Raw genomic sequence first — 13,502 nt, 5'->3', positions numbered from 1 at the left:
TTTGAGGAGGTTTTATTATTTAACCGTTTTGATTAGTTGGTGAAATTTGTAGGTTATTGGGTTGATGCCATTTAGCAACCATTATTTTGTTTTTGTTTTTGTTTTTTTTGTCTATATATAATTCTTAAAGTCATGTGTACAAGCGTCTATTCTATATAAATATTTATGTTTCCTTTCTTTGGACTATTTCTAAAGATCAAAATGTTCCCTTAGAGTATTACTATAAGTACTACATAACCCTTGTAGTTTATTTTTAGTTTTAATAAATCCTATACTTTATAAATTTATTAGTAGTATTATTATTTTATAAATTCAAATCTGATTGACTTGCGAGTTAACATGCCTCAACGCACATGCATTGTTCAACGTTTTTACATCTAATTTTTTTTCGGTTTGTCGGTAACGGCGCAACGGGCTTCACTTTTTTACATAAGATTTCAAGTATTGTTAACGTCTTTGCTATAACACGTGTAAATTCTTTTTCATTTTATGTTTTGGTATAAATTTTACTGTTCAACGTTTTTACATTTATTTTTTATTCTCTCACCGCAACACGCGGGTCCTAACTACTAGTTATTTATTAAAAAGAGTTAAATGTCATTTTAGTCCCTATGGTTTGAGCTATTTTGTCAGTTTAGTTCAAAGGTTTCATTTTATTTCTGTGGGCTCAAAAAGATTTCACCGTTGTCATTTTAGTCTACTGGGTTAAATTCATCCATTTTTTCTGTTAACGAGAAGGGCAATTCGGTCATTTTATATGTAACTTTGTTAACTAGAATGACAATCCAGCCATATAAAATGACCGAATTATCCTTCTCATTAACAGAAAAATGGATGAAGTTAACCCAGTAGAGTAAAATGACAACGGTGAAACCTTTTTAGACACACAAACAAAAAATAAAACATTTGGATTAAACTATTAAAATAGGTCAAACAATAGGAACTAAAATTACATTTAACTCTATTAAAAAATTAAAAATATCATGCATGCTTATGAATTAATAATATTAAGTTATTTCATACTTTATATTTTTACGGTAAACACATCCCTAGTAAAATCTTTGTAAAACTACTTAATGGTTATTTTGTAGGACGGGAACATGTGTTAGTTTGATGAGTATAAGACTATCTCTAATGCATCCATTGGAGGGATGTTCTAACATTCTCTTAGGTTAGATGTCCTTGCACAAGGGCATGGGTTTGCCTCGGTTCATGCGATGAGGTGGGCCCAAAGTAAAAGAAGAAATATTTTATTTAAATATTGTGTGTAATGGATAGGTGATGATGTGGAAATTAAGAAGGGTAAGGATATTTGTATGGTTGGAAATGAAATTGAGATTTTAAGAATTTGTAAGGATATTATGTGGTAGATGATGTGGCAGCTAAAGACGTCTAAGGATGCGTTTAGGATTGGAGATAGTCTAAGCACCTAGTCTATCATTTGTCAACAGATAAATCCATTCCTAGTTACAACATAGGTATATGCAAATAGATCATTATTGCTTTTTATTATATACAGGGAATGATAACTCATGAAAGGATCCTTTAAAACATTATGAAATGAACCACCATACTAACGGATAGACCGTCAGTCAAGTTGGCTCGCTATTTTTCAATGGCCATATAATTTCTAACAACCCGACATTAACATTTCGAGTCATGTTGTGTAACATAATTTAGTACACTCAAACAAAAAAAAAACTAACTTGGGCTTAACGTACACTATTAATGTTTAAGTATTACAATCAAATAAACGGTTTCTTTATTGGGCTAAAAGGTTATATAGTCTTCCTTGGGTTATTAGGGTTACAAATTAATTTTTCTGTATTTTAACGTTTTGGACTTAAAGTATTATAATAAGTACGAAAGTGATCAACATATATAAGAAACCCAAATGAAACCAAAATTAAAAATTTTCTTTTGTTTACCACCAATAACTACCAAACATAAATAAAAATATTACGAAAATGTTGTGACACACTTGAACGCCTCTCATTGGCGCAAGGCTAGCAACGACATAAATTATGTGGCGAGTTTGGTTGGAGGTGCGTAACGTCGGTTCGATTTACTTATGGAAGCTTAGCTTAACCATGATCAATAACTAAGCTTCAATTATGGAAGATTGCTTAATTAACCATAACTATAACTGATAGTTGATTAAACTTGGGTGGGTTAACCGTAGGTTATGGATCGGTTTCAGTTAAGTTCGGTTAGTTATCGAATGTATTTTTTTTTATTTTGCTTTGTTTAAGCTGAAAATGGTTCTGTTATGGTGCTCCAAGCACGTTATGCAAGTTCCTAGCTAGAAAATCACAATAATACAGTTCGGTTCGGTTCAATTTCGGTTAAAGTGGTTAACGAAGACACATTTACTGTAACAATAACCGAATGCTCGGTTAATTAGATTCACTTAAACATAACCGACCGATTTTGACGGTTATAGTTAATTTTGACTAATTTTTTCAGTTAATGGTTTGGTTTCAGTTATGTTTCGGTTTCCCTCGCCCCTAAGTTTGAACATTAGTTAGTCTTTTCTTTGTTTAGTTTTACTTTTTCAGCATGACGGTCTTATGACGTACTCTTATGCGTTCCCAAAAGACAAAGACAACGAATTACCAAGGTAAAGCTAATGGTTTCTAACTCCCTCATTTCACATGACACTCAAAATGACAGTGCAACATCGTTATTCCAAAAAATGAAGTACCAAACTTAGACATGCATGAACCATATATTTAGTAAGGTGATAAATATATTAATAAATAGTAATAAAAGTAGAGATTATATCGAGAGACGTCTCTAAGAATTCATGTACCCTGTTCGAGTTTGAAAAATGTGTCTTTCCGTAATGTTCTATTATTATTTAAAAAAATAAAATTAGTATTGAGCTAATAAATCTAATGCAAGTGAGCTAAATTATAAACCATAAAAAATGATTTGTAAATGGGTCTATATTGGAATTGGTATGTGTTTACTATTTAAAAAAAATAACATATATATATTGGATTTTTTTTAAAATCGCGTGCCCCTCGAAATTACGGGCCTTGTGCCGAGGTCCTCCCCGCAAACCATCAAAGCCGCCCCTGATTATATGCAAGGAAATGGACTTACTAGGGTTATTTGCTCTGAATATGATGGTTGTCTGATCGCTTTAAGGAACAACAATGTTTATTTGAAATGGTAGGCGGACAAGATTTTAACTCATGGATCTGGTTGGTTGGCAATCGAAGATTTGAAATCCACACCCGACAACAGAGACCTTTATCGATGCAAATGAATGGGATGATCTATCCCTTAAACCACATTTGTCCCTTGAAAAATATAACAACCCTCCTAAAATATTTATAAAATCCATATACGCCCTAAAATACATCCAGTATACGAAAAGTGGACACCAAATACTTTATTTTAATAAAACTTAAATAAAAATAAGATTTAAGGATCTCTGGCGGGGCGCGACAGACCCCCTTTGGTCCGTCGCGGGGCGCGAGCGAGTGACGGGTGGCGAAACCCTAGCCCGCCACGTGGCATAACATTCGTCGAACCTACCCCCACGACTGATCAAACCTAAACCCTACTACACCTAGCTCGCGGGGCGCGAAAGCCCCTTGTGTCTCTTTCGCGGGGCGCGAGAAAGGGTCGATCAGACCCTATAAATAGAGGGCATCGGCATTCAACTCGAATTCGCTCACAATCGATTCTCTTTCTCAAAATTCTGAATATTAGAATTAATATCGGGTATTGTACCCTCCCTAATTAGCGAAGCTCTTCCTCGTTGTAAGTAATATAACCCCTGGTTACGTATTAGATACGCTGCCCGATTGATCTAGTGCTCCGTAACGCATGTCGAGGCTCTGCCTGACTCAGTCGTTGGAGTTCTGTCTCGGGGATGGTATATGTCACACCCCAACCGATGGCGGAATTATCGGGGCGCGGCACTAGGCGAATCAGATTGCTCAAGAGAATCCATAACAACTACTTTGCGATAATTATTCATTACATTTGTCATCCCATACTAACAAACAATACATTCACATAAGTTGTTACAGATTTCTTGTCCTTTCGAACAATTCAAATCCGTCAACCTAGAATTTAGGTGGGTTTCTAGACTTCCTAGCTTGATTTGATGTAGACTTCGACTAATCCTGCAACATACGTTAAAATAATGTCAATACAAAAGTATTGGCGAGTATACAGGTTTGATATGTAATAGAATAATAGGTTAAAAGTGCTGCGAATTTCCATATGCATAAACGTAATACACGATATATATACTCACAAAACTGATACTACCAGCTAAGTCCTCGATACTCGACTCTTCGATGGCATAACTAGACCCCGTCGGGCGCAATAGTACTATACTAGTTTGGGTGGGACGTCACGAGTATAAGTCCTAGCATACATGCAACTAGCATCACATATATCTATGCAAACAGTTATTCGCAAGTGATAGATTAACAATTTGAATCATTCGTTTGATAAGTTCGATTTATAAGGAACGTATGTTACACCCAAAATTCGATAAAAGGGGGTCAAGTATACTCACAGTGCGTATTCGGTTGGATTGACGGGATGGTGCCTGAGAATGTCCTGATTTCAGACTAATTACATAAGTATTGGATTACGCGTTAAACGGTATCGAATTACGTGAAATTGGACGAAAAGTTGGATTGAGCTGGCCCATTCGGATGGACCGCTCGATCGGCCGGGCTGCTCGATCGAGTGGGCCGTTCGATCGAGTGGCACACTGGGTTGGTCAACGATTGATAAGCGATAGCGAATGACGCGATTTTGATTCGACTAGTTGCGATTTCGATTTGTTCCACACAAACCTACATGGCATGTTTCCACGAGAGTTGCTAATATAGAAAACACCACGTTTCCCATGTTAGTTTTGTCCCGTGAAGCGATGTCATGTACCCTAATTCTACACAACTGCGATGAATTTCAAGCGATAACCGAATATCGATAGGCAATAGACCCTGATAGATGATAAGCGATGATCGTTGTGTTGTGAACGATGTGCGATTCGATAGAGTTGAATACACCACAAACAGTAACCATTGCTAGCCCGCATCGCCTCTTCCCACGAAAGCCTGCTAATATGGTTAAAACACCACCATGTTTCGACCTTATTAGTTTTGTCTCGTGAGGCGAGGTCATGCCTGCTAAGATAACACAAATAACACGAGTATCGATGAGTGATAGCGACACGCGATGAGAGTATCGAGTCGATGAAATAGGCGCGAAATGCGTTAAAGCGAAAAGCGATGAGTGATTTTCGGTACTCGTCTAGCGATCCGTAATAAGCGATCCACACCCGGCGGTAGAAGTTCGCACAATAGCTTAATAACCAGCGTTAGAGATTGCGAGATAACACACGATGCGTTTGCGATTTCGAGCCACATATCGAGTGATTTTGATTGCGAGATAGATCTAGCAAAACTGCGATTGAGTTACGATGTAGACTTACGACCAGTCTTGCGTTGCTCCAATTGCTCTTCGGGATGAACTTACCCAAGTCCATCGATGTGGCAATTGTGTTGCGTACGCAGACTTACGAGAAGTCTCGCAGTGATGCGATTTTAGTTTTGTTACGCCTTGGGATTGATTTGTATTGTGTCGAAAATAACTATTATAATATAATAGGTCTAATAACGTCCAACTCCACATGGCACTTTGTTCACGAAGCTCCGGTAGTATGGTAAAGCACACCTTGCGTTACCCCTACTACTTATGCCCCGTGCCTTGGTGTCACGCTTTGTTGACATGGCCAAGACCCTTGATCATGCTTTTAAACGTTATGACACCATTAGAACTTCACTACGATCTCCGTGCACTGACCAAGGTAATCCCGTGTGCACCCGCGATTAGTTGTTCCTTGCACGTCTATCGTACTTCATTCTAAGAGTGTTGTAAGGGTAAGATACGTTACATAGTACATAGTGCTAGCGTTTAGACGGTGCTCGAGTATAAGAGAAACAGAGTCCACATGCGACGATAGATGAAATAAGCTCCACACATAAAAGAAAACGATAGCGATAAGTCGTATTATTACAACAATCATTAGAAGCAAAATAACGTTGCTGTGGAGAACACTAGCGGAGACTGCGGTTGTTGTTGACTTCCTTCAGAGTTGTGGTCCTGCGCGGCAGTGCTGTGTACGATGACCATACCAGTTGCAATTTGTGCAATAGCGACAATTTGCTTCTGGCGGGTGATGATACGTGCACGTGAAACACAGGGGATGGGGCCCATTGTAAGCACGTCTCGGTTGAACTGGGACTGATTGGAGAGGTTCGGGTTGCGGCAGTCCAGTTGTTGAAGAGTCTGGGCTCACGGTCTTTCGTTTGCGGCTAGGTTGCGCTTCCTGAGATGATGCAGTGTCGTTGTCGGATTCGCCTGATGATTTGACAGAGACATTGTTGGAGCGATCCTTAGAGGAATCTTCAGAAGAGTAGTCGGATGATTCCTCGTCCGATTCGCCAGAGGAATCGTCGGATGAGTTGATGATGATTGCTTGATAAGCTTGTTTGATAGGCTTCTTGGAGAAGAACCCGTCCAAGACTCGTTTGTTGTTGATCTCTGCGGCTAAACGGTAGGCTTCTTCAATGGTAGCAGGTCTTGCAGCTTCTACAAAATCGCCCACACTCTCAGGTAAGCCGCGGAGGTACTTCGCGATGGCTTTCCTTGGAGTGTCAACTTGACTTGGGCAGATAGCACTAAGCTGCTTGAACCTTGCTGTATAGCCAGCATTGTCACCTTCGGTTTGCTTAATTTCCCAAAATTCGTTTTCTAGCTTCTGGACTTCGTGAGGGGGACAATATTCTTCCTTCATGAGTTCCTTCAGCTCGTCCCAAGAAAGGGCGTAAGCTGCGGAGATCCCACGTTTGTTGCGTTTGACGGTCCACCAGTCGAGTGCTCGTGATTGAAATACCCCGGTAGCACAAGTAGTACGGAAACTATCGGGACACCCACTTTGTCGAAGGGTGACTTCGATAGAATCGAACCACTGGAACAGTTGGGTCACACCTCCTTCACCCGTGAATTCCATCGGGTCACAGGCTTTGAAGTGTTTGTAGAGGAAGGTAGTTTGCGGCTCTTCCGTTTTAGAGTCCTTCGCGGCTCGAGCGTTGCTGAGAGAGTGCACTTGAGCGACAATTTGAGGAATGAGCTTGACCACTTCCTTGGTCACAGTCGAGGCAATCCTCTTATCGGCGCTTCGTCTGGCTCTTCTCCTAGCTATTCGTTTCGAGGTAGAGTTGTTGGAAGGCATCTAGACAGAGAGAGATTTGGAATGAGATTCGATCATAATGATTTCGAGTTTACGATGCGATTGAGCGCGGTCGAAACTTGTAATGTGCAATATAAATAGACTTCATATAGGAGCCACATAGGAGACACCAACTTCCTAGATTTTCACACAATGCCTTGATTGTACTTAGGTATAGATAGTTGTAGTTCATACTTACACACTCATATATTACGGTTTAGAATGCGCGAGGACGCGTTAAGAGAGGGATTGCGAGAGAAATCGGACAATTGGACATTAGTTTTGTTGCGATCATTCGGTCTTTATTTTGGATTGCGATGGCTGTGCGAGTTGTGCGCTTTGTAAAACAGGGAGCGAAAATTGATAATCGCAATTAAACACATAAAACGTAACTGAGTTCATCAAATCGTAAAATCCGGTGAGTTGTAGGCTTATTAAGTTACTCGGAGTGCCTCGTGTGTTTAGGCGTCGACTACCCAAGGTAACCCAATCACACCCAACAAGTTCGTGCACACGCGTTGACTCTGGGGGTTTATGCTTCCACTGGGATGCAGCTCATGGCATTCATCCTCCAAGTCATCGCGAGGCTCGAGTCATTGTGATGGTCGAGTCCTTGGTGCGAGTTTTTTTAGAAATCTTTTAGGGAGTGGAACGGTTTATTAAGGTACGGGTTTCACCCCTGACTTAACGGTTTCGTTCCCAATTTGTGGTTACACTCATCGAATGAATCCGAGAGCTCCACTAGAAGTTCGAAAGGGAGGCTTTCGTCGAGGTATGGATGTCACTCCTGACTCAACGAAAGATTCTCGTGCTAGAAAAATGCGCTGAGTGAGCAATCCTGTCGAGAGTTACTGGTTTTCACACCTGGTCTCGACTGGATTGCTCGGTTGTGAGATGCGAGTATTTTCGAAAACATGTGTATTATGTCTGCCTTAGGAAAGGCTAGTAGTATTCCAGCCTTAGGAAAGGCTTCTCCGTGTGAAGTTGTAGTATGCGGGGTTCACACAAAGTCATAGTTTTTGCAATTTCGATCAGAACCGTCAGGTAGGCGCAATACAAACCCTACTGGGTTCGTACGAGGCAGCCTGTGGGTGCTTAGACTATAGACTAGGTCATTCTCTAAGACGTCGACCCGAACTAGGTCGAGTCTTGCCTAATTCCCTATAGTTATGGCTCTGATACCAATCTGTCACACCCCAACCGATGGCGGAATCATCGGGGCGCGGCACTAGGCGAATCAGATTGCTCAAGAGAATCTATAACAACTATTTTGCGATAATTATTCATTACATTTGTCATCCCATACTAACAAACAGTACATTCACATAAGTTATTACAGATTTCTTGTCCTCTCGAACAATTCAAATCCGTCAACCTAGAATTTAGGTGGGTTTCTAGACTTCCTAGCTTGATTTGATGTAGACTTCGACTAATCCTGCAACATATGTTAAAATAATGTCAATACAAAAGTATTGGCGAGTATACAGGTTTGATATGTAATAGAATAATAGGTTAAAAGTTCTGCGAATTTCCATATGCATAAACGTAATACACGACATATATACTCACAAAACTGATACTACCAGCTAAGTCCTCGATGCTCGACTCTTCGATGGTATAACTAGACCCCGTCGGGCGCAATAGTACTATACTAGTTTGGGTGGGACGTCACGAGTATAAGTCCTAGCATACATGCAACTAGCATCACGTATATCTATTCAAACAGTTATTCGCAAGTGATAGATTAACAATTTGAATCATTCGTTTGATAAGTTCGATTTATAAGGAACGTATGTTACACCCAAAATTCGATAAAAGGGGATGGTGCCTGAGAATGTCCTGATTTCAGACTAATTGCATAAGTATTGGATTACGCGTTAAACGGTATCGAATTACGTGAAATTGGACGAAAAGTTGGATTGAGCTGGCCCATTCGGATGGACCGCTCGATCGGCCGGGCTGCTCGATCGAGTGGGCCGTTCGATCGGCTGGTCCAGCCGATCGGCTGGGCCGCTCGATCGACTGGGCCGCTCGATCGACTGGGCCGCTCGATCGACTGGGCCGCTCGATCGGCCAGCCTGTCCAGCTGTTTTCGATGATTTTCGAGTGTTCTTCGGTGTTTTTGGTCGAGACGTTGTTGTGACACGTTGAACAACTGAAATTCCATCAATTCCGACCTGTTCCATCGGCCGGGAATCACCCCGTTCCATAAGAACTGGCCGTTCTTGGCGGTTTTTCCGTGTTTAACCCGAAATTGGTCGCCTCTTCGGTAGGAATCAGATCCCTGACCAACACGACACTAAGAATGAGTAGAAGGTCGGTCTAAGCTCTGTTTCTACCATTTTTGTGTATAGATCAGATATGAAAACCTTGATTATCCTTATGGAATTTCTTAGATCTGAGTTGTTCTTAGTGGAATGAGGCCAACATTTGATGTTCATAAGAACTTTGTGATGACATCACTCTAAACATCTCAAATCCATGGCTTCTTGATTAGAAAACATGGATTTGGACGAGATTCATGAAGAATCGCATGGAAACCATTCGGATCTGAGTTGTTCTTCATGGGATGACATCACCTTTGAAGAACTCCATGGTGACATCACCCTAGAACACTCCGAATCCGTTGATTTCACGGTTAAAAGTCGGATTCTGAAAGATAGAAAGATGAAGGATTGCATATAGATCGAAGTAGTACAAGATTTGAGTTAAAAACTTACAAGAGTCGCGAGAAATCGGAAGATTAAGGGGCTGGAATGTCTTGGTCGAGTGGCAGCAGCAACAACAAGTGCTTGGAGGGTGAAGAGGGGTATTTATAGGCAAGGAAGGAGGAAAAAGGGGAAAAAGGTGGCCTGGATCGGATGGCCCAACCGATCGGCTGGCCTGTCCGATCGGACGGCCCAGCCGATCGGCTGGCCCGTTCAATTGGATGGTCCAGCCGGATGGCTGTTCTGTCCGATCGGCCGGCCCAGCCGATCGGCTGGCCCGTTCGATCGGGCGGCCCAGCCGATCGGCTGGCCCGTCCGATCGACTGGCCCAGCCGTTTGGCTGGCCCGTCCGTACGGAAGCCCTTGATCCTCGTTTTTGGTGCGATTTCGACAGTTTGAGCCATAATTTCATATATTTACATAATTATTTAATTATTTATTATAATTAATCACAAAAGGGTCGTATATACATATCTATATATCCAATATTCAGTGTGATGATCGAGTTACGCGTGCCTTCGAGTGCGTTCTTCGATGTGATGTGCCACAATGATTATCGGGGCACTACTTGCTCGTGTTGCCGTCATCGACATGATGGCTGGAGACATGGTACTCACCCGATAGTCTTTGTTAGCGTTGTTTGTTTACGTTTTTGACACCTCACGGTTATCGAGGAGGGTAGATTAAGCCCTCGCTCAACATCATCGTGAGTGTTATAATTTATGAAAATAGGCTTGTAATAGCGATAGAATATGCGTAATTATTCGATTATACTTCGATTTAGCGACATATCTGATATAGTTACATTATGATCTGAATCTCTGGTGCTAGGCGTAACGAGTGTATCGATAGTAACAACGCACGAAAATGCGGGTTGTTACAGTATAACTAATGTAAAATTTGGGTTATTATACTAACGCGTGTGCATTGTTTAATTTATTAGATTATAACCAGGAAGTCACAAGGGAAATACCTAAAATAGCACAGTGAGTGATTCCTCTTTTCACAAAGTGCTTTTACAAAACCTCAATTGTTTTAATTTATATTTAACAGTGATCGAGTATTTGTAATTCTACAATTATCGTCGGTATGTTGGGGTTTTGTATACAAAATTTGTTACTACACTATGAGTAGTAACATTACCACCAGTCAGGATTGACAGTACCGTGGGTTGTAATTAAAGTAGATGTAAACAAATGTAATTGCTGGATTGCCCTCAATGCTGTAAAATGATAAAACCTGTTTTGATTAAACTGGAATTCACTCGCCAGTATTTCTTGCTGATAAAATGTTTTTAAACGCGTTTCAGGTAACAAAATGTGAAAGCCAATTAGAAGCCAACTGGACAACACTGAAGGCTTATAAAAGTTACCTAAATAAAGAAGAAGTTTTATTTCAATAAATTAGGGTTTAACCCTATAAACATGTTTGATCAATAGGGACTAATTTCAGACACAGAAGTGTTCTGCTGACACCAAAATCTTATCCATTATGTTATGAAATAATCTATGGGATTACGTGCATATCTATTATTTGACAATTTGTTAGTTTACAGTATGAGTGATCAAGGACCATCGGACGCCTATCGTCAACTGTCTAGTTCTCCTAAGAATGAAGGAACTTCTTCCCAGCCTACCCCCTCGGGGTATTCAGCTGACACAGAATAGGAGATTTTCATATTTAAGGCACAATCCAAAGAACCATTCCCTACCAAAAAGAGAGGATGGTTCAGTCGGGGAGCACACGAGCGTAGGAAAAGAATGAGGAAGTTGCAGCAGCAACGGGCCTTAGTAGCAGCAAATAGAGAAATGAATGCCCAAACTCAAGATATACTCAATAGGAGATTAGCTAACTTTCACATATCAGCTATGTGACACCTGTGCCTCTGCGACCATCAAACACCAAATTGATGAAATATTGTGTTTCATACTTGGGATTTGTATAAATATGTGTATCATGTGCACATATCAATTCTTGTTCGGTTTCGAGCTTTAAATCGCTTTCTTGAAGGTTATACGCGATCTGATGCGTAAATATAACCAGTTTAATGCAACAAACACTCCGGAAAAGTGACAGCTTAACATACCTTAAATAACCTTTACATAACTTAGAAATAAGTTTTGGATGGTTTGGTATGCCGAAATCAGGTTTATTCGATCACAGAGACTAATTTCGACAAACTGCGAAAGTATGCCGACTTGTACTGTGAAGAACATTCCGGAACTTGATCATAAGTTAAATATGCCCTAAATATCCTTTACATATCTTAGAAATAGGCTTTGAGGTGTTTGGTGCGCAAAAATAAACTTTCTTGATCAATAGGGACTAAAAGCGTCAAAAAGTGCATAAGTTTGCATTTTCGCTCATATCTTACGTTCTGAATATATCCGGACACCCAAAAATTTATGTAATCATTAAAATATTTTATTTTAGTGATTGGCATGATAAAATTCCATTCGTCGCGTAATTTGGATCGTTTTTTCGCGTCCATTCGTGTTTCGTCGTAATTAACCGAACAACGCAACCGTACGACCATACGCCGGCATCCGAGATATTTTTTAGCACATTTCATGTTCCCTATACCATAACTTCATTTTAGAGCCTTGAAATGGGGTTAACGGGGCTTAAACGTGCCGAAAACTGACTTTTTAACATGCAGGGACCATTTTTGACATTTCTGGAAACTCAGTTCAGATTCATTGAATCTGGTCCATTTTTGTAGTTTTGATGGGTTTTAATGGCTGATTTTGGATGCTATGGGCTGTTATTTGATGGTTTTTAACATTCCCATGGTTTTGAAAACCATGTGCCCACATGGAGGGCTTAGATCGAAGCACGGTTTTCGATAAACGATCTTAACAGTTGTCCGAATCCTATATATACCCAACCCCATTCGTTTGCAACTCACTTGATCTGATTGAATTCTCTAAGTTGAAGCTCAAATGCTTCATACCTGAGAATTTATAGATCATATCTTCCCAGCATGGACCCTTTGTAAGCTTCTTTCGTTCTTTTATGCGTTTTTAAGCATGAAAGTCAAACAGTGTTTGACTTTCTGCTTTGACCAGTCTATGGTCAACACGAAGTTCGTTTGAACTTCGCAACGTGAGCGTAATCATGATGGTCATAGTCCCTTGTGACTATACCTACTGATTACCACGTTATTTAGGCGTAGTGACGAGTCGTAGTTTCGGTCAAAATGCGTATTCTTGGGTATTTTGCAACCAAACTATTCTTGGGTATCAAGACCCTTTGTTTTGATATCAAACCTGTTTTCTAACTTAGTTAAGCATATTTTAACATGTTTAGCTCGTCACTTTTAGTTTAGTGCTTGTATAGAGTCGTAAGTCAAGCGGTCTAAACAACCGCTTAGACTTTCGAACTAGACCCGTCTGGTCGATCTTTAGGATCCGACCAAGCATATTATTTGACCATAGTTGCATAGGGAATAATCTTCCGAGGTTATACCTTATGGTCACTTCGTTTAAGTAGTTGTATGATAGGTAGTTTATATGCCTTAGGTA

Source organism: Helianthus annuus, chromosome 2 (assembly GCF_002127325.2).
Source record: "Helianthus annuus cultivar XRQ/B chromosome 2, HanXRQr2.0-SUNRISE, whole genome shotgun sequence".
In the NCBI taxonomy this organism is placed as follows: domain Eukaryota; kingdom Viridiplantae; phylum Streptophyta; class Magnoliopsida; order Asterales; family Asteraceae; genus Helianthus; species Helianthus annuus.
This window is presented reverse-complemented; position numbering follows the sequence as displayed.